The sequence below is a fragment of the Trachurus japonicus genome, chromosome 24 (assembly GCF_045865225.1).
Source record: "Trachurus japonicus isolate A0001 chromosome 24, Traja_1.0".
NCBI classification, from domain to species: domain Eukaryota; kingdom Metazoa; phylum Chordata; class Actinopteri; order Carangiformes; family Carangidae; genus Trachurus; species Trachurus japonicus.
The window spans coordinates 19,291,882-19,315,775 of NC_140930.1; the positions used below are offsets into that span (position 1 = coordinate 19,291,882).

General features: G+C 40.4%; 2 long non-coding RNA genes across 3 annotated transcripts in view; both read left to right on the plus strand.

Annotated features, from left to right (window-relative positions):
* The window catches only part of LOC146961879 (uncharacterized), a 78,201-nt gene that overhangs the window by 22,121 nt on the left and 32,186 nt on the right, over positions 1-23,894 (plus strand). The gene's annotated exons all lie outside the window — the stretch shown is intronic.
* The window catches only part of LOC146961880 (uncharacterized), a 34,648-nt gene continuing 23,328 nt past the window's right edge, over positions 12,575-23,894 (plus strand). Inside the window, exons 1-3 of one of the 2 annotated variants that reach the window (XR_015035221.1) lie at positions 12,575-12,701; positions 16,278-16,390; positions 17,630-22,926. This is a non-coding gene — a long non-coding RNA (uncharacterized LOC146961880). The remainder of the gene's footprint in view (positions 12,702-16,277; positions 16,391-17,629; positions 22,927-23,894) is intronic. The other variant, XR_015035222.1, reaches the window with a different exon arrangement.

Consider the following 23,894-nt stretch of genomic DNA (forward strand, 5'->3'; position numbering starts at 1 on the left):
TTCCTCATGGCGAACATTGTCCATTTTACTCTTTTTTGAGATGCAAGAAATTAGGCATTGATTTCAATGTGGGATCTGGAATAAAACAAAATTTAGATCCAACTAAATTTTTAACCAATGGGATCATGCTTGAAATTACTGTTCTTGGTGCAGCACTGGATTCAGCCCAAAAAGAGTTTGTCACAGAAATACTAGAGTACAACTTTGATCTGAATTTGAACAGTGAGGTCATTCGCAGAGCCTTTGCTCAGAACGTTTTTCACAAAACTGGATTATATGCTTTAAAATCTAAAAAGAGGAACCTCATGAACAAGCCTGTTCAGCTCCCTGACCCAAGCTCTATAGATCAATCTACATATCCAAAAGGTAAATATTGCCCCAAATGTTATCAAGACAGAAAATCTAAACTTGTTCAGGATCCATCTGATCATCCACATTCCATGACTGACACAGTCTTTGCTGAAGAAAACAGCTCAGCACAGAAGTCTATAAAGGATCTGTCCCTTGCTTTCCATGCAGCAGAAGAAAAGATAATGAACAGTAACCCACTCTGCAAAAAAATAGGTCTAAGCCTGTGTGTGAACAAAGACAAACCAAAAAGTAAACTTGACCTGCATGTATTGACACGGGGGGTTATGAGGGAAATAGCTTTTTTTGCCAAAAGATTGTGTGGAACAAAACTTAAAGTAATTAATGATGTTCTTGAACACAACTTTAACTTTGGCATTTTTCAGCGCCAAAATTTTAATCATGCACATCTGTTCCATCAAGTGGTGAGCCTAAAAAACAGCAGAGGGCCCACGTGGTTCAATGATATTTTTGACATTTTATCATGGCCATACGTAAACTCTACAGATGTCGTTAAACAGTCAGAAATATGTACTGCAGAGCAAAATGAAAAGAAGGGAACAAGCAAAACTAAAAAGCTGGCGCTGCCTACAAAGAATGCAGAAAGATCTGAGAAAGATCTGCTGTTGATGAAGAAAGATTGTCAGAACAACCCAAATTTAGATAAATGTAGTACTGGCTTTTCCCAGGCTCCATTCAAATCCCAAACCGTAGGGAGTTCTGCTCACATTGAACAAGGCAATGAGCTAGATTTATTGCTGTGGACAAAAGATGTGACAAAATGGAGAGAGGACTCCGTTCAAAAAAATGAAAGGAAGGAAATGACCAAAAAAAGAAAGCTGGCACTGTTAACAAAGAAGGAAGAAGCTGCAATGTTAAGAGAATATACAGGAGCTGTGGAAGCAAAGAAATGTAAGCAGAGTAGTGGAGACTACCATCCCATTTCCAAAGGAATGGGTCTGGACCTAGACTTAGAAAATCCAACAAGTACTGGTACAGGTACTCATCAGTCTTTCATCTCCACCATTGATGGTTCCTTCAGTTTACCAAGTGTGAAGTTCAATGTGGACCCATCATTTGTAACTCAGTCCAATGAAGGAGTACTGTTTGGAACTGCAGAGAAGACAGAGATTCGGGAAAATGTTTCATACAAATTTGACATGGAGGTAGAAGAAATAGAAACAGAGAGCAACATGTGGAAGTTACGTACAAACCGTGTACAACAAATCCCTTTCTCACTTTACGAGTACTGCACATTCATAAGATCGAGAAAATTAGGCCTAGAATATAATGTTGGATTTGGCCCAAAACAAAACTTGAGTGCTGACTTGTTGAATAAGTCAACACTGTTTGAAATTGCGAAATTTGCCTTGGCAATGAATTCATCCCAGGAAGATTTCATCATGGAGATCCTTGAGTACAACTTTGACTTTGGACAGTGGAGTGAACACCAGAGAAAAAGTTTTGCATCTGAGCTCATGAACAGAGTGAGAAGGCTCAAAAATTGTGAAGATCCAGTCAAGCTTTCAAAAGAGGCTTTTGAACTTCCTGATTTTGTGTCATCAGTCAACATGGCCAATCAAAGCATGGGCAGTGTCAACCCTGAATTCAGCTGTACGTCTAGTGCAACAGAGTGTGATGTTGTTCCCACATGTTCTTCTGATCCACATGATGAAACTAAAGAACACAGAGTGGACCTCTATCCCTTCTGCAAGGACATTGGTCTCAAGCTCAATGTAATCTCCAGTCAAGAAATCAAAAAACTTGACATCAATAAATTGACCAATGGAGCAATGACTGAAGTGACAAACTTTGCAGAAAAGTTGTGTGGAACATTTGATCAGATTTGTCAGGATATCCTCAGACACAACTTTGATCTTGATCAACCAAACAGAGATTTTGACTTTGCCAGAACTATTGTTGCACAAATTCCTGTTTTACTGGAACACACCCATCTAGCAGCTTTTCTTAAAAGAAAGGAAATTGTTGATGTCTCAGCCATAGCAATGAGTTGTTGGAAAAATCCAGATTTAGACGCACAAAATCCATTAAGTCTAACAGGCTCCAAGGAAATAAAGCACCATATTAAAGATCTGCCGGCGATGAGGAAAGACTGCCAGAACAACTCAAATTTAGATACATGTAGTACTGACTTTTCCCAGGCTCCAATCACTTCACCAAATGTAGGGTGTTCCACTGACATTGAACAAGACAATGAGGCAAATTTATTGCTATGGACATTGCGGGAAACTCAAATTCAGCAAATCCTCTCAGTTCCTCATGTCGAACATTGTCCATTTTATTCTTATTCCAGAAGCAAGAAGTTAGGTATTGATTTCAATGTGGCATCTGGGATAAAACAAAATTTTGATCCATCCGAATTTCTGACCAATGGGATCTTGCTTGAAATCAACACTCTTGCTGAGGCACTTAAATCATCCCACAGGGAGTTCATCACAGATATACTCGAGTACAATTTTCATCTAAATTTGAACAATGAGGTCTGCCGCAGTGTCTTTGCTCAGCGTGTTCTGGACAAAATCAGAGCACTTGGTCATAGAGATAAAGCGAGAATCCTGAAAATGCCCTTTGAGCTCCCTGACACAAGATCTATAGATCAATCCACTTATGCAAAAGGTAAATACTGTCGCAAATGTTACCAAGACAGAAATTCAAAACTTGTTCAGGATCCATCTGATTCTGTGAATGAACTTCGTCATCATCCACATTCCATGACTGACACAGTCTTTTCTGAAGGAAACAGCTCAGCACACAAGTCTACAAAGGATCTGTCCACTGCTTTCCAGGCAGAAGAAGAAAAGATAATGAACAGTTACCCACACTGCAAGAAAATAGGTCTAAGCTTGTGTGCACTCAAAGACAAACCAAAAAGTAAACTTGACCTGCATGTATTGACACGGGGGGTTATGAGGGAAGTGTTTCACTTTGCCAAAAATTTGTGTGGGAAAAAAGTTGAGCTCATGAGGGATGTTCTTGAACACAACTTTAACATTGACATTCAGAGTCTAGATTTGAATCCTTTAGAACTGTTGCAGAGAATGGCACTTCTTCACAACGGCCCAACATGGTTCAATGACATTGCTCTTATTCAGACTAAGAGAGTTCCTAGAGATAAAAGGAAAGATGACTCTGCCGTGCAGAAAAATGAAAGGAAGGAAACACTCGAAAAAAGAAAGCTGGCACTGCTAACAAAGAAGGAAGAAGCTGCCATGTTGACTGATCTGAGTGGTGCTGTCAAAGTAAGGACACGTAAACTGACTTTTGCAGACAGGTTTCCACTCTGCTCAAAGATAGGTCTGGACCTTGACGTGACATCAAAATCAGAAAAAAAGGAGAAACTTGATTTAAAGCTATTGACCAAAGCTGTAGCAATGGAGATCTATAAATTTTTGATGAAGAAACCAAGACACTATTACCCAAGCACTCTGTATGACATCCTTGACTATAACTTTGATATAAGCTCACAGAATTACAGACATTGGGAATTTTCTATTGCTGCGTTATCTAAAATCAAAATCGTAGCCAAAACCTACCAGAGGAATTTGCACAAAGTAAATGAGGTCTTCAAACTACCATTTGTGTTTGAGCAGAAAGCGTCAAATGGATCAATACAAGAGAGAAAAAATTCCAAAGTATGTGTGGAAGAAGCAGAAAAGACAAAAAATAAAAAGGGCAAAGCTGCTCAGAAACTGAAACGTCGTTCAGATGCCAGACATGCCTGTTTTGTTCATGCTGCTGTTCAGCAGATGAGATCCCATTCACCTGTCAGCCATGTCAATGTTCTTGATGTCAACACGTACAAGGAACTGTGGATGTATGAGGGCACAGCATCCCCGAAACATCCTGGGACAATAATGCAGGTGACCGAGAGTCCAGGGAGACATGTTTGTGACGGGCCTCTCCAAGAAATCATACAGGTAAAAGTGGGTGAAGATGATTCATATTATGGTGTTGTTAAACCAGAACCAGTCACTGCTCAGCAACTGAAATGTTTTTCAGACGTCAGTAATGCCTGTCTTGTTGATGTGCAGAGTAATGCAGAAGTTTGGTTTCATCAGGAGGACATCAAGCCCCAAATATACCCTGAGACAATAAAACAGCCTCTCCAAGACGTACAGATCAAAGAGGATGAAGATGAATCATTTCATGTTGCTGTTAAACCTGAACCAGTCTCTGTGGAAATAAGTGAACCTGTGGGATCCCTTGGTTATAGTTTGTTAACCATGTGTCCACCATCTGAAAGCAACATAAAAACAGAATCAGAAACAGAGGAGGCCCAGTATTACAGTCTGGCCGGACCACAAGTATCTGAAGGAGATGGTGTTATAGCTGTATGTCCAAACACTGAGAGCAGTGTGAAAACCGAATCAGACACTGACGATGTGTAGGATCCCAAGTATTCTGCATTATAACCGCACAGCAGGACACTGACAGTACTTAAATTGAAATGGAGAAAGAAAATGTGCCAGTTGTGTCCAACCGTTATGATGTTGTCTGTGTTCAAAAACAGAAGGAGGTAGACATTAAATAGGAATGATATCATTAAGATTCACATGTGAGGTATCTTACAATGAACAGAATAGTGGTGTTAGCTGAATTTTTCTGAAAACTGTTCTGTCAGAGAATGCATTGTTGATTCAGTATGACAAAAATGTAAACATCTTTTCTTTAATTCTGTTGTATATTTTATGTTCAAAATAATGTTAATACACTGCACAAGATACTATGAAAATGAAAGTGTGCTATGTCTTTATAGACTACTGTATTTTTTCTATACATACTGTATATAAATAATTTCAAAGTATCTCCCTTTTTGTGTCTTCATCTTTATTTCTTTAAAAAAAAAATCAGTAATTAAAGGGAAAATATTTTGAGCTCTGTTTGCACAATAGAATATAACATGATATTTAGTTTATATGAGTGGGAAATGATGTCATGATTCACTGCTGTAATTTTTTAAAACAGTTTCATCTATGGCACAAAAATTAAAGGTTGAATATGGATAATTCTTATTAAAAACTATATTTTAAAAAAAATGATACATCCACAGGGTGTTTAGAGGGGGTTCAGATTACAAGTTCATTAGATTGGTATTGGACAACCAGACAGAATTTTGTGTGTCATTGTGTGTCGACAGATAAATTTATACATCAGTTTCCACAACAGAGCATGAAATGCATTTACTCGCACTCGACAACCTTTATTAAGTAGCCTATGTCTTTTGGATTTTAATGGCAAATAGTTAACGTTATTTTCTCCACTGGCAAAATAGAATTGATTATGCTAATGAGCAGGGTAATAACAGTCAAATTCAAAGAAGGTAGTCGCAATCAAAATACATTACAATAATGCACAATTTCACAATAAATAATATAGCGATGTTAATGTAGCTCATACGAAAACTAGATTGCAACGAATTCACTGCCATGCCTTGAAACATCGTAGAATAAAATGTGAATAAAGTAAGTCATAGGAGATCTAATTATATTTGCATCTATAGATGATCATTATTCTTTATAATCAGGTGACACTGGAATGATGACTTTTTTTTGATAGCTGTCGGTAAAAATGTAACCAAAAGAGGGTACAATTTGTGAGCTGGTGTACTGTAAGAGGTGACGGAAATGTTATGGTTAGAATATGAAAAAACTTTTATTTTGAAGTCCTCGCGATCTGCCGTTTGTATAGCCTCGAATACACTTCCACTGACTCCAGTGGTAAGGGTTATGCGCCCCAAGTGGCAGGATATAGGTGTTGCAAAAGTGCCCAGAAAACCCATTCACTCCAATGTTATGTGTGTTGCCTCCCTGCCTGTAAATTGATGAAAACGGCCGTGTTTTTGTTTTTAGTTGTCTTGGTCATATTACATCACACTTATAATTTGTTTATTATAAAATTTAGATTGAAACATTCATGTAGAAAACTGTTTTTTTTTTTTATGCTATTAACGTGAATGGTCTAGAAATGTCCTTAAATTATTGAAAATACCGCACTTGCCAGCCTCATAAGCTTGTAAAGCATACAAAATAAAGGGGGGCTATATACCTGTCTATATTATCGTCCATGAGCAAGACCCCCAATAAATTGGACCTCCCCGCAATCGAACGGCGTGGGCAATCTTTCTAGTTTGTTTTTTTGATCTTGGTAGACATCTCTAGTGAACAGTTTGGCCTTGTTAACACATTGCATAAACTGGTAGCTTCAGTGGTGGTTTATCATGTGTTGAATAGTGGGTCCGGTTAGAGTGGAAACTTGAAAAAAACTGTGTATTAGCGATTGTTCGGTATTATGCCTTGAGTTTGTTCGGAGCCACTCAGTGCCTTAAAATTCACGTTCAAGGATGTTTTTACCCCATTTTATCAAGACCAATACTGTAATAATTAATAGACTCACCTCCAGGATTATGTAAATGATAATGTGCTAAAAATTAGAACATACTCATGGAAAAATAGACAACGTTGTTTAGAAGTGTTTTTCTTTTCAAGCAATAACATGAACAAACCAAATTATTTGTTTACCACAATTAAAATCGCTAAACCTAAAGTGCTTGTCCTTCATCTGTCACAATTAATGTGGAGCATATGGCCAAGTAACAGTATTTAAGTGTCCTCGTGTCAATTGACCTAACGCTCTGGCCAACAGCCCTGAACGAGTTCTACTGCCGACTTTGAAAGGACAATGGGAACAGGACCTGTTATCCCCCACTCTTCCGACCACCAGCCCATCGGAGTGCCTCCCATGTGCCACCCTCCACCACACACCTCTCACACCTTCTCCATCATAGAAATCAAAGCAAATCAAAAGTGGAGAGGTGAGTGAAGAGGGAATGTTTAAACGGCCTCGAACCAGCTGCTAAGCTGCAGGCCCCAATACTATAGTCGTTTGTCTATACATCTGCGGGTCGTCGCTGGTTTGTTTAAATGCGGGTTCTCGAACCCGCTAACAATCGGCAATTTTTGGCTCCTTTTCCCATTGACCAAAATTGAGACGGGTTTGTCTGTCTAACCCCCGCATAAACCAGTAGCCCCGCTTTCATTCGCAGTGTGAGAAACACCGTGTTCATGCCCCTGGCCGCCCCGCCGACGTGAGGGACAGCGAGTTCTGCCGCGGACGTCCGGCCTTTTGATGGACGTTCGCGGCACTAACTTGTCAGGTTAAACAGACTCGTCGCTTCTTTGATCTGCAATTCCCAGTCTTGATTGCAAGCAGAGCTTTGTTTTAGGTAGGCCCTACGTGAGACGTTGACTGGTGCGATTGATGTGTGGCTTCACGTAAACGCCCATAATGTCATTCACATAAATTAGCGGGTTGAGCCGGGTCTGGTGGTTCCCACCTGCAAGCCGATCAGAAGCCGAGCCGATCTTGAAGACGATTTTAACCCGTGTCGCTTGCCGAGATCATTTGGACGCAGGTCGTCGGCGGGGGCATACTTCGGCTCATTTCTCCGACTACCCACTTCTACAGTGGTTAAGGTTAGGTGTCGGGTTAAGGTTGAGGGTTAGGGCTGGTCGGAGAAATATTTTGGGGAGGTCGGGACTAATGGACGCAAAAATAAAGAAATTGTTTTGGTCGGCGAAATGGGGTTAGTCGGACAGAGGTCCCGGGTTGGTTGACGCTGGGTTTCGGTGCGTTTTGTGGGGTTTAAAACGTGGTTTTTTGGGCCAAGTGGGATAGGGGTATTAAGTCTCCTCCCATCCACCCTTGAAGCACTGAGCCAATTCAGCTGTCTCCGGTGTGTTCACACACATTTTTAACACCTCACTGGAGACCATGTATGTGCCAAGCTTGCTTCTTCAAGGCCTTCAGCCATTGTTTACAGTTCACCAAAAGAGACAAGGATCTCATGGCCATTAATGACTACAGACCCGTTGGCTCTGATCTTCTGTGGTCATGAAGACTTTTGAGTGCCTCGTCTTGGACCCACCTTCAAGGACATTACAGTTCACCTACAAGATAACAGTTATGTAGGATGTCACTGGTTAAACATGGCACCAACTAGCACTGGACCTCCCCAGGATCCTTCGCCCTAGGATACTGTTTGTTGGACTTCAGCTTTGCCTTCAATACGATCATCCCAGCTCTGCTCCGTCGACATGCTCTACAGCTTAATGTGCCTGATATTCCATGTGAGGTGGGATTACGGGACTTCTCTGACAGACAGCCGTGTTCGTTCGTGAGGCTGGGGAAGGGCATGTCTCTGGACACCCAGGAACATCAGCACTGGATCCCCCCATAGGCTGCGTCCCTTTATCCTCTGCTGTTCTCCCTGTTAAACCAACAGCTGACATATGGACTCCAGTCTGTCAAGCTCCCTGAAATTTGTCTGACACCACCCTCATCTGCCTCATCTCTGATTTGGGACGTTAGATCGGGCCTACAGTGCCAGAGAGACGGAGCCTCGGGTGTCTGGTGCAGCATTGGAAAAACATCCTGGATGTCTGATCGCCTCTGAAAGACAGTGGAGATGATAGTGAACTTCAGGAAACGGACCCACCTGCCATCCCCACTGTTATCCTCTGTGACTCTACTGCGACCCTGGTTGAGTGTCCTTATGCTTCAGGGGTACCACCATCTCCCAGTGAGCTCAGATAGGGGAGCAGAACTTCAGCTCCTCTCACCAAGAAGAAGCATCAGCTGAGGATTTAGGCTATACACTTCTACTTGCAGCTGAAGATGTTTCATACCCTCCCTGTGAAAGATGCTGTACGTGAAACTTACTTACAACTGCCACCAACTGAATCCACATCCTACATGTTAAGTCTGGTGTGCTGACAGCTCCTGCCAGAGGACAAGGCCAAACTGCAGCGTGTCATTCACTCTGCCCAGAGGGTTGATCGGCTGCAGCCTCCCATCTCTATTCAAGAGCTGTACATCTCCAGGACCCGGAGAGCAGGAGCCAGGAAATAGCTACCTGACCCCTATCACCCTGGACACTAACTCTTTCCTGCCCTCCCCTATGGCAAAAGGCTACGGTCCTTCCGGAACCAGGACATCAACACACGAAGAAACAGTTTCTTCGTCTCTGCAGTCAGCCTAATTGAACAATGGCCCCTAGTTACCCTAAATAACCCTAAAAACCTTATTGATGTAATATTATGCTATAATGTTAATGTCTCTATATTTACACCACGTACATCTTAGCCGTCTTAACCTTGGTTGTATATATAAACCATTAAAAATGTTTCCCTGTATAATAGTGATTTCACAAAAGTCCGCTTGCTACTTCCTGCTAAACCGCAGTATTAAAGCGATTTTCCCCATCGCTCCTCATGCACCAGTGGTTTTTAGCGCCAACTTGTGGTTCCTGCATATCAATTTATTATCTGCAGGGCCTTTCTGCTCTGCGAAGGCGCTCTAAATCATCAGTCGGTGGCACACAAATTATGAAAATGTGCAAGCACGGAAGAAATGGCCATAATTGGTTATGTATATGGCATTTTCTTTGGGCCAAAATAGTGGTGCAATGATTGATAATTATTGTTAAAGGGATAGTTCACCCTAGAATTGAATATTTCGACTCCATTATCTACTCACCTCATGATGGTCTAAGGGCTGGAAGAAGTTTCAGGAGTCCTCAGTCCCTTCTCTGAGTTAACAGTGGGTCTCAGCGCTAGCAGTGCATGTCCATATAAAACGGTTGTTAAAGGGACACAGAGCTCCTTTCTTTGTGTAAAAAATAACACACACAAAAAAACATCCAAATTACCTCCTTTGCTGCTCGTATTGTAAATTGTCCGGTATTGTGCTGGACAGCCCAAAGTTGCTTAATAATGTCACGAATAAATTAAATAAGTCATATTATTTTTAAGCTTGTTTGTTAGCGGAAGCTTTCTTCAAAGTTCCTCATCTGGTCCGTTTCCAAATCTCGCGTGAATTTTGCGCCTGGCGTCTGGCGGTTGTACTGCGAATCACGCGAGATTTGGACGGACCAGGAAGAGGAAGCTTCGAGAAGCTTCCGCTACAAACAAGCTTAAAATATTAGGACTTATTTAATTTTTTTCGGGACATTTTACGCAATTTGGGGCTTCAGCTCAAGACGGTATTTTTTACCCCCATACGGAGGCATCTATGTGAGGTATTTGGATGTTTTTTGTGTGTGTGATGGTTTTTTTTACGAAGAGCTCTGGTGTCCCTTTACAACCGTTATATGGACATGCACTGATACACCAAGACCCCCTGTAAACTCAGAGAAGGGAAGGATGGACTCTGAAATACTTTCTTCCAGCCCTTATTAGTCCAACATTGAGGGTGAGTGTAGTTAATGTGCGGCATATATCATTCTAGGGTGTACTATCCCTGTAAGGCTACTCTTGTGCGTAGTGCGAAGGTTATCATACCAATTTATTTAATCTGGGAATATATTGGAATAATAAAAATAGCAACAAGAATTTGGCCCACCTTTCGATTGCGATTGGTGGTTTCTGGCTCTTGGACTAATTACTAACATATATTATTTTAGCTATTTTTTTAACAGTTAAATATCCTTTAATCTGGGACCTTTACCATGAATTACTATGAAGTCTCGGCAGCAGTTTGGCTATGACTTGGATAAATCTAAATTATTGCTGAGAACCAAAAACAAATTATGTCTGCCTGCTTTATGGTACTGTTTGAAACCATGGGTAAATTTTTATGGGTACCGATTATTAAAGTTTTCATGTGGATGTAGTAAAAGATTATATGAAAGTGGTGGAATAAATGGGGTTAAAAGTGTCTTCATGTCCATTATGGAGGGAATCCTTTGTTCACTGCCAGGGAGGGGAAAAGACTCTTCTCAACCAATTGATTGAAAGAGACATAAATGTTAACGAGATTGGAAACCCAATTTAGTGCAGCTGGGGGCTGGGGAAAATTATGAACTTTGAATTATGGTTTTAATAGACAACTTCTATAATTTGATCAGTCCATGTTTTCTTGCAGTATTATACAACTAAACAACAAATACTACTGAAATACATAGGCTATCCTCAGGGTGTCACTGTGGCTAGATAAAGGCTTGGTTGATGAACGTGAGACACATGTATAAGCAGAGGCACTGTATCAACTGTTACACATTTTATTCCTCCCTGTTTTTGTAGTTCAAATGGATAATAGACAGTCAATAACAACAATGGGGTAACACGAATTCTCGGAGATCAACCTTACACAATTGGAAACAATGGAACTCCATTTTAATAGGAATACAAACGTATACAAAGAAATTACTTATCAAAATGTGTAAGATATAAAATTATACAGATGAAGGAACATACACCCCCCGTATCTTATAGTTTAGTTAACCCATATTTAAATTGGAATATGGTGGTCGGGATTTTGTAGGATCTGATTAAACAAAAGCATGCGACTAGCAACACTTGATTTTCTCTCTGTAAAGAGGATCATTAATTGAATTGTAAGGTACGGAAAACCAAATGTTTTTGTTGTTGAACAACTGGCTTTAAAGGATTTATCGAATTAATTAATGATGGATGGAACGGTGACTAGCCTCAATACTTTTTGAAACTGTAATAGAGGAGGGGGTATAGTTGGGACCCTGGAGGACTTATTAAAAAAATACTTAAGTGGTGAGGAATGCAACCTACATGAGAGACTGTAATTAGCCGGTATACGCCTATGTTTATGATTACTAGATGAAGACAGAAATTCAACCCCACTGTGGGATTATGTTGGCATAATTGATTCTCTAAGTAGGCTATATTGAATTTAATAGTCTGTAATACCTAGTGTATGTCTTTTGTGTTGTGTTTAATGTGTTTGTATATGTCTCTGTTGTAAAATTAAACGGTTAAGAAAAAGATAATACCGCTCAGTCACCAAACAATGCAGAGGAGGGTCAGTTCTGGGCACTTTTGCAATACCCATATTCCGCCATCAGGAGGCGCTTGTCGTTACTCTCTTATTCCAGTGCTCGAGCCTCCGAATTTTGTCTACATCCTGGTTACCGTCTGTAGCGGAGACGGAAATTACCAAAATAAAAGTGTTCACCAACATAAAACTTAATAAAATAAACATTAACTTGTAATGCAATAAAGCAAAAGGTTAACTTAACGGCTCGGGGACTTTGTTGTAAATTATATTCCTTAAATTAAAGCGTTTCACCGCATTTTATTAGCTTGGTGCTTTTATTTTGACGGAAAGGCCTGTCTCTCGCTCCCTGGATTCCAAAACAGCGAGTCAACCGTTATGAGTCAACGGCCCCGGACTACGTTGCTTCCTGTTAGAAACTCCGGGTGGTATTCAGAGGTTTCAGTCGTGGGTTGACAACAGGACTTACTTGCTTCAAAACCACGCGTGGTGCCAACAAAGGAGACCAATCGACTGTACATTGTTTGGTAAGTCTACCTCCGTCTGTCTCGTCATTTTTCTATCACGGCGGAGAAATGAACCTCTCTAGGAAGCGACAAGCAGCGACCACAGCGATGGGTGGAGATGTTATGGCTCTGCGGTTTGAGTTTAACTGTCTGCTGGTGTTGTTTTGGTATGCTGCCGAGATTTGAAGCGAGTTGTACGGAACGCCGTTATGAAGATCTCACTGCAGGCCAAGCCAACCCTCGTTGTTGAGCGGTTGCCCATAACGTTACAGGGTAGGCTATATAAACCCCCCGTTATTATTCAGCCGTTCCACTGCAAACTGATGTGATGAGTAGGCTACTCAGCTCAGGATGATACCCAGAAAAAAATCGGGCTTTTATGCTGAAATGCTGTTTTGTTTCTTTCTGGGTGTCATCCTGGGGTCGAGTACTATCAATCTGTCTTGCTGATAGAGCAAAGAGAAATGTGAAAGTTCGGAGGGCTTTTATTCGGAAATGCTACATCAGATTGACCCTAGAAGATTGACCTGATTTTCTGGGTGACACGCTGAGGTTGAGTACTATCAGTCTGAAGTGGCACGGTTGAGTAATAACGGGTAGTTTTTTGTTTGTTGTTTGTTTGTTTTTTAATGTTAATCTTAATGTACATGGAGCACAGTGAAATATGAAAGTTCAGAGGGCTTTTATTCTGAAATGCTACGTCAGATTGACGTGATGATTTCTGGTTACCACCATAGACTGTATAAAAGAGGTTGACACCGTAGAAGCTTGATTTTACTTTGAAATCAGTCCTTTCAGCTGCACTGAGCTCAAATCTCACCGCTCTGCTCTGCTCTGTGTGCAGGTGGCCAGCTGTAGGGGCCAGCTCGTTATCAACGTCTATAAATAGAACAGGTGCAGGTGCAGCCTGGCTGCTCGTTAGGATGTTTACAGCCCCCCACCACAGACACATGATAAACCAGACTGACAGAGGATGTCCCATAGGAAATGAATTCAGTCAGTCACGCACAAACACAGGCATGCACACTCACACAGACAGACACTCACATGCACGCATACACAAACAGACGAACACAACACAGTGCCACACAGTAAAATGTAAGCAGTTATTGTTTGTCACCATGGCAACTTCTGAGGGCAGGCTGCCACACAGGTGTAATCAATCAGATCATTAGGGAGGGAGGAGTTTTGTGGCGCTTATCAACAATTTTACTTTCTGCACAGACAGAGAGAGAGACTGTCAGACTCACACACAGGTTTTCAGCTCACATTCATCAGCCTCTCAATGATTTTATACTTTTGATCTAAACATCTCCAACAATTTATCTTTTTCTCATGAATATCTATCTATCTATCTATCTATCTATCTATCTATCTATCTATCTATCTATCTATCTATCTATCTATCTATCTATCTATCTATCTATCTATCTCTTTCAAACCCTCTGTCTCTTTTTTCTCTCTTTTTCTTCTTTCTTTCTTCTACCCCCTTCATCTGTATATTAACTAATTTCTTTCTTTCTTTCTTTCTTTCTTTCTTTCTTTCTTTCTTTCTTTCTTTCTTTCTTTCATGTAATAAGGTATTACATTTTTGGTGAAGTTATTACATTATTGGATTTTATTATATTTTCGATTGAGTTAAGTGCTAATTTTATTACATTTTCAGTAAATTGTTACATTATAGGGTGCTACAGGCCCCTATCATCATTGGCAACCACCTCAAGTTGCCATGGTAACCTCTGAACCTCAGGCCAGAGCTCATTAAGGTTTATAAACAATCCACTGGTGCTCGTTAAATGTTTATAAACACATACACGGGCTAAATCAGACTGACACAGGATGCAGCTTAGGGGCTGTGTCCACCAGACGCGTTTTTAGTCAATGTCACTTTTCCCTGCACTGACCAATCAGAATCAAGAAGGGGCGGGACTTACGTTACCGACAGCAACACAACCGGAGACGTGGACACGGCCCCTAACATGTGTCAAGTCACACACACACACACACACACACACACACACACACACACACACACACAGACTCTAGAACCAGCTCTGGAAACTGTTCTCAGATCAGATTGAGCCACATTTACACAAACAAGTTTCATATACAGTTCTCAGGTCAGACTTTATTCCTCCTGTTGCTCCCTTTTGTACTTAATTGACTTCTCTCTCAAAGCTCTGTGCTTATTATGGGCTGGTTTTTAAAAAAAAAAAAACTTTTATACCATTGATTCAGGCACCTTCATCAGGTTTAGTTCAAGTCACTGTCAAACACAACCACACACACACACACACACACACACACACACACACACACACACACACACACACACACACACACACACACACACACACACACACACACAGGTAACCTAATGTGATTACAGCTCCTCCATATCAGTGCTTATAGAAAGATGATCATCTGTCATCATCTGTACTCTGAATGCTGAGTGATATAAAGTTATTTTGGGGCAGAAAAAAGAATATTTAAAAGTCTGTATGCATTATAATCAAAATAAGATCTGAGTTGGTGTTACAAATTGAATATTGTAATTATATATCCAAACGGCTTTTAGTGGCCATATCTGAATTATCCACATGAAAATTAGGTTATATACCAAAACAAGAATGTCCATGTGTATTTTTTTCTTCCTGTCACACCATGATTGTCTGACAATTAATAATCCACTGGAACGTCATGCAAAACTTTTCAAAATTAAATGTGAATGTGCAGAAGTGAGTGAGACATGCTGGGAATAAAAAATAGTAATCCAACTTTATTACAACTTTTCCATGTCCTCGATGTAGACGTCACAAAGTCAGCAAAATCATGTAAGGGAGAAAATGTGAGGAATTGGGAAAAGTGAACACTTCACTCACAATTAGCCAAATTGAGTTTTAGTGGGGTGTGTTTTGTGTGTGTGTGTTGTTTTCTTGTGAAGCCACCAATCTTGTTTTTCATGCTTCTGTTTTTTGCTCACAGCCAAGTCAGTTTCCTATGATGTGTCTCGTTCTTGTTATTGTGGTGCACTAAACCATATATCATATTGTGATCCCATTATCTGACAAAATATTTTGCAACATATTTTATGGCTAATTGGCTTGTTTGGAAGCACACATTAAGTGTCCATTGGCTCCCACACAGTGCGTCTATGTCCCCCCACCCCGATTTCTCTGTGTGGAGACACACCCACACATTCCCTTCATGGACATGCACTTACACCCACTGACACGCACGGACACACACACTCAGGGACCACAATGGAAATAAGCCGACGGCTTTTTTGTGTTTTTATCCCTTTGGTAGCAGTTGTGTAGACGTATGTTTTATTGTTTTTAAAACATTCTGTATGTTACCAATAAAGATATCTATCTATCTATCTATCTATCTATCTATCTATCTATCTATCTATCTATCTATCTATCTATCTATCTATCTATCTATCTATCTATCTATCTATCTATCTATCTATCTATCTATCTATCTATCTATCTATCTATCTAGGAATAAGATAACTGCTGTTCTCAGTCTTTTGTGAATGCTGTGGAAACAATACATGGAAGAACTGACTGTATCAAATTGTGTTTCATTCAGGGCTACGTTAAACCAGCACAATCACTGATTGGATGGATATCTAAGACGCCAGTACAAAATGTAGCCCTGAGATGTTGGAGCAAGTCACAGCTGAGCTGATCATGTTTTCCACGGTGAGTTGCAAATCCAACAGTATCCATTACCCTCCAAGTCTTAGGACTGAGCAGAGATAATCAGTTGAGGTTAGGGTTAGATAGTGTCACGTTTTAAGAATCATGAGACATAACTCCTAAAGGATCAGGTTTTGGGGAGTACACACTACAGGATTCTTCAAACCTTCACAGATTAGGAGACCACACACTTAATGATGACAAAAGACAGATCGCACAAGATCTCTCTCTTCTGATCTTATAGTGTGTGGTGTGCACTACAGAGCGGTTCTTCAGCAGAGTATCAGGTTCTTCATGCTCGATATTCCATATCTCACGTGGTCAAACGTGACTTCAGTGTAAACAAACATGTCTCTTCAATTATGTTGCTGCTTTGTTGTTGTTTATTTTGTATAATAGTGGTATGATGTTTGTATTTTTTATGTATCTGTGAAGCACTTTGTGAGTCTTCTCTGTGAGAAGTGCTATATAAATAAAATTTTACTTACTTACTTACTTACAAACACGGTGGACCAAAGCCTATTACTGGCAGGAAAAAAATAAAAACGACTATGGAAAAGTCATGGAGACGGCGGGAATATGGGTTGTATGCGTTACAGCACGAATCACAAGTATTACAGATGGCCTGATACCCGAGTCACCATGACAACAGTTAAATAAAAGTCAGTCAGCTGATTCAGCTCGTGTCTTGATTGGCTGTTGGTCCGGTACACGTGACATTACTCACTGTGCATGCTCGGCTCCCCTCGGAACACCCCACACACTACAGGATTTCTAGTCACAAATATTAAACATGTTCATTATTTCCGATCTCTCCTTCCGACGCCATCATCAGGTAGTGTGTACCCCCCTTTAGGTCTAAGTAGATATACTGTAACTTGCTTTTAATGTGTGCAATTATAGTGACCAAGAGAGCTAGACCTAGACCAAGAGAGGAAGGGAGCTAGAAATCTCTGTACCTGTGAGGAAAGCCATATTTTCTGATTTTTCACAATTTTTATTTGTATGATCCAGATTCCATTCTAGAAATACTAACATTGAGCTTTGTCTTTTCACAATAAGCACACACAGGTGTACACATTATTCCATCAACTTTGTTTTTAAGTTTTAAATAGCTCAAACTTTGTAAAGTAGTGGAGGTAGGTATCCAGGTCCTGCTCTACACACAATAATTATAAATAAGCCCTTCAAGGCCCAACACAATGATTGATGTCATGTTTTTTTGTTGTTGCTGTTTTTTAGTAGTCCAAATCCAGATCCAGATCCAGAAGATCACTGAGGATGGACAACAAGGACAGTCAAAAAAATGAAGTTTGGTTCCCAACGCCACAGCTGCAGGAAGAGGACCAGCAACTTCTCGCCACTGGTACCAGAATCTGTCCTGAGTCTAAAATTGAGCCATTTTCCTCCCAGAAAAATATCTTTGAAAAAGGATTAGCTCTGCCCAGAGTGGAAGTCCGTCTGTTTGATTTCCGACTGAGCAAAAGACATCAGTCTGATCTAAAAAGGAAACAGGAAAAAAGCTTTCTTTCAACAAGAGAATGTGTCACTAAACGGCACAGACCAGAAAAGGCTGAACAGGAAGAAGCAAATGCACTGTCTCATCCCTCCAATGTGTGTACCAGTCAAACAGTGGAAGATGATTTCAACTACATGTGTCCTTTAGACTCAGATGAACCCACAGATTCAGAAAATGTTGACAATAGAGATGACTTCAAAAATCCAACAATTTCTGACATCCACAGTGACCCAGAATCAAGTTGTGTGGGCACACATGAAATTGCTGGGAGTAAAGAGAAGAGAGAGGTTCCAAGGCCATGTTTATATGTGCCATACAAATATGACATGGAGGAAGAAGAAATGGAAACAGAGAGCAACATGTGGAAGTTACGTTCAAACCGTGTACAACAAATCCTTTTCTCACTCGACGAGTACGGCATATTCAAAAGTTTCAAAACATTAGACCTAGAATACAATGTTGGATTTGGCCCAAAGCAAAACTTCAGTATTCACTCTTTGTGTAATTCCTTGTTGGTTGAAATTGCTAAATTTGCCTTGGCAATTAATTCATCCCAGGAAGATTTCATCATGGAAATTCTTGAGTACAACTTTGACTTTGGCCATTGGAGTGAAGACCAGAGGGAAAGTTTTGCATCTGAGCTCATGAACAGAGTGAGAAAGCTGAAAAATTGTGAAGATGCAGTCAAACTTTCAAAAGAGGTTTTTAAACTTCCTGCTCTCGTTTCATCTGTCACCATGGCCAATCAGGGCATGGGCAGTGTCAACCCTGAATTCAGCTGTACGTCTAGTGCAACAGAGTGTGATGTTGTTCTCACATGTTCTTCTGATCCACATGATGAAACTAAAGAACACAGAGTGGACCTCTATCCCTTCTGCAAGGACATTGGTCTGAAGTTCAATGTAATCTCCAGTCAAGAAAATAAAAAACTTGACATCAACAAATTGACCAATGGAGCAATGACTGAAGTGACAAACTTTGCAGAAAAGCTGTGTGGAACATTTGATCAGATTTGTCTGGATATCCTCAGACACAACTTTGATCTTGATCAGCCAAATGGAGATTCTGACCTTGCTAAAATGGTTCTCGCACAAATTCCTGTTGTAATAGAAGAAAAACATATCGTAAATTTTATGATAGCCTCCCAAAAAAAAAAAAAAACAGATTTCTCAGTCATGGCGGCAATGGGTTGTCCCAAAAACCCAAATTTAGATGAACACAATCACAAAAATCTGACGGGCTCCAAGGAGATAAAGCACACAGTTGAAGATCTGCCAGCGATGAAGAAAGACTGCCAGAACAACTCAAACTTAGATACATGTAGTACTGGCTTTTCCCAGGCTCCAATCACTTCCCCAAATGTAGGAAGTTCCGCTGACACTAAAATAGACAATGAGAGAAATTTATTGCTGTGGACATTGCGCCAAACTCAGATTCGGCAAATCCTCACAATTCCTCATGGCGAACATTGTCCATTTTACTCTTTTTCGAGATGCAAGAAATTAGGCATTGATTTCAATGTGGGATCTGGAATAAAACAAAATTTAGATCCAACTAAATTTTTAACCAATGGGATCATGCTTGAAATGACTGTTCTTGGTGCAGCACTGGTTTCAGCCCGAAAAGAGTTTGTCACAGAAATACTAGAGTACAACTTTGATCTGAATTTGAACAATGAGGTCATTCGCAGAGCCTTTGCTCAGAACGTTTTTCAGAAAACTGGATTATATGCTTTACAATCTACAAAGAGGAACATCGTGGACAAGCCTGTTCAGCTCCCTGACCCAAACTCTGTAGATCTATCTACATATCCAAAAGGTAAATATTATTGCCCCAAATGTTATCAAGACAGAAAATCTAAACTTGTTCAGGATCCATCTGATCATCCACATTCCATGACTGACACAGTCTTGGCTGAAGGAAACAGCTCAGCACAGAAGTCTACGAAGGATCTGTCCTTTGCTTTCCATGCAGCCGAAGAAAAGATAATGAACATGAACTGTTACCGACGCTGCAAGAAAATAGGTCTAAGCCTGTGTGTGAACAAAGACAAACCAAAACGTAAACTTGACCCGCATGTATTGACACGGGGGGTTATGAGGGAAATAGCTTTTTTTGTCAAAAGATTGTGTGGAACAAAACTTAAAGTAATTAATGATGTTCTTGAACACAACTTTAACTTTGGCATTTTTCAGCGCCAAAATTGTAATCATGCACATATGTTCCATCAAGTGGTGAGCCTAAAAAACAGAGGGCCCACGTGGTTCAATGATATTTTTGACATGTTTTCGTGGCCATACGTAAACTCTACAGATGTCGTTAAACAGTCAGAAATATGTACTGCAGAGCAAAATGAAAAGAAGGGAACAACCAAAACTCAAACTCAAATCAACTCCCAAACTGTAGGGAGTTCTGCTCACATTGAACAAGGCAATGAGCTAGATTTATTGCTGTGGACAAAAGATGTGACAAAGTGGAGGGAGGACTCTGCCATTCAGAAAAATGAAAGGAAGGAAATGGCCAGAAAAAGAAAGCTGGCACTGTTAACAAAGAAGGAAGAAGCTGCAATGTTAAGAGAATATACAGGAGCTGTGAAAGCAAAGAAATGTAAGCAGAGTAGTGGATACTACCATCCCATTTCCAAAGGAATGGGTCTGGACCTAGACTTAGAAAATCCAAGTACTGACACCCACAGTGAGTCAGAACCAAGTTGTTTAGGTAATCATCAGCCTTTCATCCCCACCATTGATGGTTCCTTCAGTTTACCAAGTGTGAAGTTCAATGTGGACCCATCATTTGTAACTCAGTCCAATGTAAGAGTACTGTTTGGAACTGCAGAGAAGACAGAGATTCAGGAAAATGTTTCATACAAATTTGACATGGAGGAAGAAGAAATGGAAACAGAGAACAACATGTGGAAGTTGCGTACAAACCGTGTACAAAAAATCCTTTTCTCACTTGACGAGTACTGCACATTCACAAGGTCAAAAATGTTAGGCCTAGAATACAATGTTGGATTTGGCCTAAAACAAAACTTGAGTGCTGACTTGTTGAATACGTCAACACTGTATGAAATTGCAAAATTTGCCTTGGCAATGAATTCATCCCAGGAAGATTTCATCATGGAGATTTTGGAGTACAACTTTGACTTTGGCCATTGCAGTAAAGACCAGAGTAAAAGTTTTGCATCTGAACTCATGAACAGAGTGAGAAAGCTGAAAAATTGTGAAGATGCAGTCAAGCTTTCAAAAGAGGCTTTTGAACTTCCTGATTTTGTGTCATCAGTCAACATGGCCAATCAAAGCATGAGCAGTGTCAACCCTGAATTCAGCTGTACGTCTAGTGCAACAGAGTGTGATGTTGCTCCCACATGTTCTTCTGATCCACATGATGAAACTAAAGAACACAGAGTGGACCTCTATCCCTTCTGCAAGGACATTGGTCTGAAACTCAATGTAATCTCCAGTCAAGAAATCAAAAAACTTGACATCAACAAATTGACCAATGGAGCCATGACTGAAGTGACAAACTTTGCAGAAAAGTTGTGTGGAACATTTGATCAGATTTGTCTGGATATCCTCAGACACAACTTTGATCTTGATCAACCAAACGGAGATTCTGACCTTGCCAGAACTATTGTTGCACAAATTCCTGTTTTACTAGAACACACCCGTCTAGCAGCTTTTCTAAAAAGAAAGGTAATGGTAGATGTCTCAGCCATGGCAATGGGTTGTTGGAAAAATCCAGATTTAGACGCACAAAATCGATTAAATTTAACAGGCTCCAAGGAAATAAATCACACTAAAGATCTGCCGGCGATGAAGAAAGTCTGCCAGAACAACTCAAATTTAGATACATGTAGTACTGACTTTTCCCAGGCTCCAATCACTTCACCAAATGTAGAGTGTTCCACTGACATTGAACAAGACAATGAGGCAAATTTATTGCTATGGACATTGCGGGAAACTCAAATTCGGCAAATCCTCTCAGTTCCTCATGTCGAACATTGTCCATTTTATTCTTATTCCAGATGCAAGAAGTTAGGTATTGATTTCAATGTAGGATCTGGGATAAAACAAAATCTTGATTTATCCAAATTTCTGACCAATGGGATCTTGCTTGAAATCAACACTCTTGCTGAGGCACTTACCAGTAAATCATCCCACAGGAAGTTCATCACAGAAATACTCGAGTACAATTTTCATCTAGATTTGAAAAATGAGGTCTGCCGCAGTGTCTTTGCTCAGCATGTTTTCGACAAAGCCAGAACTATTGCTCGAAGACCCAAAATAATCTACCTGAACATGCCTTTTGAACTCCCTGACACAAGATCTATGGATCAATCCACTCATCCAAAAGGTACATATTGCCCCAAATGTTATCAAGACAGAAATTCAAAACTTGTTCAGGATCCATCTGATCCTGTGAATGAACTTCATCATCATCCACATTCCATGACTGACACAGTCTTTTCTGAAGGAAACAGCTCAGCACACAAGTCTACAAAGGATCTGTCCACTGCTTTCCAGGCAGAAGAAGAAAAGATAATGAACCGTTACCCACACTGCAAGAAAATAGGTCTAAGCTTGTGTGCACACAATGACAAACCAAAAAGTAAACTTGACCTGCATGTATTGACACGGGGGGTTATGAGGGAAGTGTTTCACTTTGCCAAAAAAATGTGTGGAGAAAAACAAAAGCTCATGAGGGATGTTCTTGAACACAACTTTAACATTAACATTCAGGGTCCAGAAACGAATCCTTTGGCACTGTTGCGGAATATGGCACTTCTTCACAACGGCCCAACATGGTTCAGTGACATTGTTCTTATTCAGACCTGCCCTAAGAGAGGTCCTAGAGATAAAAGGAAAGATGACTCTGCCGTGCAGAAATATGAAAGGATGGAAACACTCGAAAAAAGAAAGCTGGCACTGCTAACAAAGAAGGAAGAAGCCGCAATGTTGACTGATCTGAGTGGTGCTGTCAAAGTAAGGATACCTAAACTGACTTTTGCAGAAATGTTTCCACTCTGCTCAAAGATAGGTCTGGACCTTGACGTGACATCAAAATCAGAAAAAAAGGAGAAACTTGATTTAAAGCTATTGACCACAGCTGTAGCAATGGAGATCTATAAATTTTTGATGAAGAAACCAAGACACTATTTCCCAGGCACTCTGTATGACATCCTTGACTATAACTTTGATATAAGCTCACAGAATTACAGACGTTGGGAATTTTCTATTGCTGCTGCATCTGAAGTCAAAGTCATAGCCAAAACCTACCAGAGGAATTTGCACATAGCAAATGAGGTCTTCAAACTACCATTTGTGTTTGAACAGAAAGCGTCAAATGGATCAATACAAAAGAGAAAAAATCAGAAAAATTCCAAAGTATGTGTGGAAGAAGCAGAAAAGACAAAAAATAAAAAGGGCAAAGCTGCTCAGAAACTGAAACGGCGTCCAGATGACTCAGTGCAAGAGAGACAAATTAAAAAAACTGGTAAATCTCATCAGAAAAAAACTGCTGTTCAGCAGTTGAGATCCCGTTCACCTGTCAGCCATGACGATGTTCTTGATGTCAACACGTACAAGGAACTGTGGATGTATGAGGGCACAGCATCCCCGAAACATCCTGAGACAATAATGCAGGTGACCGAGAGTCCAGGGAGACATGTTTGTGACGGACCTCTCCATGAAACCATACAGATCAAAGAGGAAGATGATTCACATTACGGTGTTGTTAAACCAGAACCAGTCACTGCTCAGCAACTGAAATGCTGTTCAGACGCCGGTAATGCCTGTCTTGTTGATGTGCAGAGTAATGCAGAAGTTTGGTTTCATCAGGAGGACATCAAGCCCCAGATATGCTCTGAGACAATAAAACAGCAGACAGGGAGTCCAGTGAGTGGAGTTTGTGATGGTTCTCTCCAAGACGTACAGATCAAAGAGGATGAAGATGAATCATATCATGTTGCTGTTAAACCTGAAC